The sequence below is a fragment of the Ostrinia nubilalis genome, chromosome 15 (genome assembly GCF_963855985.1).
Source record: "Ostrinia nubilalis chromosome 15, ilOstNubi1.1, whole genome shotgun sequence".
NCBI classification, from domain to species: domain Eukaryota; kingdom Metazoa; phylum Arthropoda; class Insecta; order Lepidoptera; family Crambidae; genus Ostrinia; species Ostrinia nubilalis.
The window spans coordinates 9,891,462-9,897,639 of NC_087102.1; positions in this window are offsets into that span (position 1 = coordinate 9,891,462).

Here is a 6,178-nt window from a genome sequence, read left to right on the forward strand (position 1 = left end):
TATATATTTTTATTTTAACTCCAGATAAATTATGATGAACATTATAAAAAGTATTAAGTATTATTATAGAGGAACTAAATATTATTATTAAAACTATTAAGTATTTTACAAGAGGATATTAATGTAGACGACTAGTGTTTGTACTATTATCGAAGACATTAGTTGAATTATCACATTACTCGTGGTTTTGTAAACTATTGAATAAATTAAGTACAAATAAAAGCAAAACAAAGCAAAAGAAAACATAAAACTTAATAATATTGGTATGCAACAACTAACTGAATACTGCCTGTTAATATAACAAGCACTATACTAATACTACAAGTAAAATAAGTACAAGATATGAAAAAATAATAAAAATTGTGAAGCCAGTAATGGGTAAAATAGTACCAAATGAGCGCCAGCAAAGAAAGCGTGTGCAGTACAATATTAAGGCTTGGTATTTCTGCTAAAGTAGGTATTTCGCGCTGTCAAAATCTGCGCGCGCAATACTTCGCCGAAGACAGCGCGCCAAAGAGCTCTCGCGGCTACACAGTATAGAAATACGCAGTTGGTTAGGTTAGGTTGACTTCCTTCCGTTCAAGCGTCACACTCACAGCACTTTCTAATACAAATCATATCCAAGTGATACAAATTAAAACAACTTTCAAAATTTTTGGGAATATTTTAGAATCGAATAAATATAGAATATAACTGCCAAAGTAAACACGGTTCAAAGAGGCGTGGCGTCACCCGACCTTCCGGAAGTTCCGCGCCGGCTAAAAGAATTTCAAGATTACGTCACCCGACCTATCGGTAGATCCCCGAGAGCTTGAGCGATTGGAAAAACATTTTATGATCAGTTACTCGTAGTTACTACGACGTAGTAGCGATTATTTAGAGCTTGGATAATACATTATAGTTGTTGCAATTCACGAAACTTTGCGAGATGGTTAATTACATTAATCAGTACACGCATCAATTTTGTTCAGTCTTTTTGTTTATTAATAAATAAAAATATCATACCAAAATTGCATACATATTTGTTTGTATTGGTCTGGGTGTTTTCTTTCCATAATTTATGTATAACGTATGTACGGGGCTCTGTATCGAAAATCACTATGAGCAATGAGCATCACACACGGTTTTTAAATGTTGCAAAATTTTTATAAATGTTGTGCTTTAGAGAGTCGAGAGTATAGCAGATAATTAGTCCATCGTGAGCAGAAATTTATCCACTAATAGCAAAATTCGTTCAAATTATAGTTTTAAAGTTATTAGGAAAAAACAGATTTTGCTGGGGTAACGTTTCAAACATTACCCTGGCAAATTATTTTTTTTGAAAGTCGTTCTATCCCGGAACCAAATACATGGATAGATAGCTCTTGTTGCGTAGTTGTCCACGAATAGCAAAATTTGTTCGTGTTCCGGTTCTCAAGTTATTTAGAATTTTGCTGGGGTAATGTTTTGTGATGTCCCAGATCTCGTAAATGGCTCAACGCAGAAGTTTGAAAAAAATACCAATGATAGACCTTGATATGTCCAAATTAGTTCAAACATTAGTTATTGATTTGAATGATAAACACCAGTGTAATTAAAAGATTTCGAAAATCAGATAAAACGGATTTGTGAGTAAACCAGTCTGTACTCTTACAATCAAATAAAAAGGTGTAGCATGTACCCCTGGTACACCTTTAACTGCAAAAAAATATCAGAAATTCTTCTATAAGCCGACCAAATTATAAAGGTTACAAAAAAGCGACCGTTCCATACATCTTAAATGAACGGTATAATATCGAGGTTTCGTCAGTACAGTTGCGAACAAAAGTGTTTGTGTAGTGTAGTTGAGTTGAGAGATCAGATTTTTTAAATAATAAAACGAACATTTCGTCGGCTGATTGCAAGAAGTCATTAACTAGCAGAAACATGATTTCGAGAAATAGCTTAATGAAGTTTGGAGAGAAAAAAGCCATTTAAAAAATAAATATAATAGGTAGCGCCGCAATGAAAATGCCGATACATAAAAATAAGTCTTAGTAAAAATTTTAGTTACTGGCATTTCAAAATAACGTACACAGTATTTAAAAAAAATCAAAATATGAAGTTAATGTCTTTTGACTGACGGCCAACTATAACAAACCAAGAAGTAATTACTTTTTACTTTATCGGATTACCGTGATACATGTTATATCAAGTTAAATTACGTTTATAATAATATGTATAATAAACAATCATAATAACGAAATATGTATTATGACCTGTCATCTTCTGGGTCACATTCTAAACAAAAAATTCAGAAACAGTGCAGTGTGGATGACATAGAAAAGACAACACACGAGATGTTTCTTCATGAAAATTTTCGCAACTACAGATGATAAATAATTTTGTAAATCAGTAGCTACGAATTCTTACCTAACCGATGCTAATTGCTAGATAAAAATAGGGTATACACGAGCACAAAATAATCCTCCCTCAGACACTACCGATACCGTGTAGAAAATTTTCATGAAGAAAACATCTCGTGTGTTGTCGCAAAATTTTCGCAACTACAGATGATATAATTTTGTAAATCAGTAGCTACGAATTCTTACCTAACCGATGCTAATTGCTAGATAAAAATAGGGTATACACGAGCACAAAATAATCCTCCCTCAGACACTACCGATACCGTGTAGAAAATTTTCATGAAGAAAACATCTCGTGTGTTGTCGCAAAATTTTCGCAACTACAGATGATATAATTTTGTAAATCAGTAGCTACGAATTCTTACATAACCGATGCTAATTGCTAGATAAAAATACGGTATACACGAGCACAAAATAATCCTCCCTCAGACACTACCGTGTAGAAAATGTTCATGAAGAAAACATCTCATGTGTTGTCTTTTCTATGTCATCCACACTGCACTGTCTCTGTTGGCAAGATTAGATTGAAAGGACGATATCACGATAGTTATTTGAAACCATACCTAATACCTATACACAAATATTCATATCCTAATCTTGCTTATTAGGCCAGTAGAATTAGATTTTAAATCGGAAATAATTCCTACAAAAGATTTTATTGCTTTAATGATGCTTGTTGTTGTTGATTTTTGGCATCGAACCTTAGACCAGGCATACGGCTAGGCAACGTAGTCGTCCAGGAGGATACAAGGAAGAGGGGTAGCCACAGTAGGTAACACAGAGTCGTTCAGGTGAGTGCCAGGAAGAGGTGCAGCAACCGCAGTTAAGGAACGGCTGGGATGAACAAGGATAGGCGCATCCAGTTCGTAAGCCTTGATAGGGTTACACTGGTTAAGGCGCTCCTTTTCAAGACTTGGAAGCCTGCGGGTAACGAGCCATTGGACGTGGAGAGTGGAGAGGGTCATTAATTATAAACATATTTTCTACTTTGCCGAACATTTGCACGAGAACGGTTTGTTCAAAACATATGAATTTGGTCTTATTTAATGCAGGATTAAATGCCCTTCGACCGTCAGGAAGACCACTTTTCGATAGGGTAAGTCCTTTACGCGGTATAACCGGAAAACCGAAAAACGCCCCTTTCGGGGGCCCCCACCACTTAAGCACAACAACGTCGAAGTCGAAAACCTAGGAGAGTCTTTATGGGCAACTAATGAAGCCATTAAAGCACTAAAATCTTTAGTAGGAATTATTTCCGATTTAATTCATTTTTGTGTTTAATTCTACTAGCCAATATAATGATTTTATCACTAATTTGGTTCCAAAGTTTTTTACGCAAAAAGTCATTATAAATCTTTATTAAGTTCTGGCAGTTAGTCAAAACAGAGTGTGTATCGACTATGTTATGACACAAAATCATTAATGGACAATAATTACTTTAATGCTATAAAAATTGACGAAACTGGATTTATCAAGTTTTACAAAAATAAATCTTCCAAAGTACGGCAGATATCCATTTACTGATCTTTGCATAATATAGTATAAGTCGCGGCCAATATCGCCATGCTAGTGTGGACACTTAATGACTTTTTGTAGTTAATGACTTCTTGCAATCAGCCGACGATTTTATGTTTTAAATACATTTTAAAAATAATTTACATTACAGATAACAATGAGAGGATGACATTGCAAGGTGGTGCCAGTCCAGTCTTAAATCCGTTGATATAATATGCTGCATCTGCCATGTTTTTGGCTAAAAGATTCTTCTATCTTGCAGCTTAGACTTTTATTACAGACCTTAGACAGTATTTTTGGAAAACTTTTACGCATGGTGGAGGAAGGGACGCTCTAGAGACTCAAGTCTAGAAGGAGTCACATGAACTCCAAGTTTTAAATCCGTTGACATCTGCTGCATCTGCCATCTTTTTGGCTAGAAGATTCTTCTATCTTGCAGCTTAGACCTTTAGCTACAGACCTTAGACAGTATTTTTGAAACATTCTTACGCATGGTGGAGGAAGGGACGCTCTAGAGACTCAAGTCTACAAGGAGTCACATGAACTCCAGTTTTAAATCCGTTGACATCTGCTGCATCTGCCATCTTTTTGGCTAGAAGATTCTTCTATCTTGCAGCTTAGACCTTTAGCTACAGACCTTAGACAGTATTTTTTATTATTTATTTGTGTCAGTGTGCTCTTCTAAAGAGTGTAAGACGATTGTATGTAGGTACTATTAAAATGTAATGTTAACTCATTGGTTTTGTCTCATATTTGAGGAATGTACTATGTATCATGAGTAGAGTCTTCGTTTAAAAGGATGCGAACGATTTAAATTTCAATAGGTAGACAAAATTGATAATTTTTAATTATCAAAAATTTAAGCTTTCTCCAGTAACACTGATATTATTATACTGTGACTCATCAAAGTCATCATTGTCAAAAATATTGACAAATCGCGAACTGTCACGGCCAAAAAACTGACACGCGTCCGTCCTCCGTAAGCGCCACCGCGCGACTGATTGATAGAGATGAGACGTATTTACTAGAACAGATCCACACACTAGGTATTTTACAGTACTAAGTGGCACCTATTCCAATTTTTAAAATACTTGATCCACCTAGTATTTTTTAAATTACACGATTTCCGACCCTACCCTCAAAGTAATAGAGGTTATTATTGCATAATCCGTAGTCGTGTATTACGCGCACCGCGTATTTCTCGCTAAGTATTTTTTAAATTACACGATTTCCGACCCTACCATCAAAGTAATAGAGGTTATTATTGCATAATCCGTAGTCGTGTATTACGCGCACCGCGTATTTCTCGCTAAGCTTACACTGCGGAACAAAAAAAATAAAAAAATCTGCGGCATCTATTTTGTTAATGGATTTAGTAAATACTTGTATTAGACATAAATGGTGTGCATTTACTTTCTTTGGATTGACTCTGGTTCTTGAGATAAACGAGACACAAGAAATCAATGAAAAAAATTAAACGACCCTCCCTAAACTTATATTAATTTGATTATACCCATTAAGTTTTATTTTCTACTCATGTATTAGTGTAGTTGTAGTTACAACAATTTAGTAATCAGCTACTAGACCTTGAAATTAACAGTTTGTGTCTTTTAAATTAATTTTTAAAGAGCTTTTTTGTCTCAAAAAAATGAGTTCATTATGAAAACCTTGCTTTTACAATCCCAACAGTTTTTGTTAATATTTGGCTTCTAAACTTACAAAAGCAAAGAAATAAGATCACGGAGGTAGTGATAAATACCTACCAAGCATACTTTCTTATAAAACTTCCATAAAATAATAAATATTGGAGGTCCAATATCGTCTGCAAGACTCGTGAAGACTCTTTGCCATACTGGAGTCAAGCTGGACGTAAAGGACTTCAATTTGGAAGGCCAAAGATATGAACTGAGCTTTCTAATCACTAAAATGAAGCCAAATTAAAGTCCTTTACGTCCTGAAACGTCCGTTTGAATATGGAAAAAATAAATTCGATTGACCGCAAATCCGTACTCTTATTAAGACACTGTATTTGTAAACCACATAACACAAATTGAATCTGAAGCATGGCTAAGCTTTGTTTTAGTAGTCAAACAATATTTGGGGAGTCATAGAGCACCAGACTTTTCAGAATTGGTTGCTAAATTGTTTTAAAAATTTAACACATTAGTATCTAATTAGAGTATTAATTATTTTTTTTACAAAAGTCATTTGGACAGGTTCTCCCATAATCTGGGTGATTACAGTGAGGAATAAGCAGAACGGTTCTACCAGAACATCAG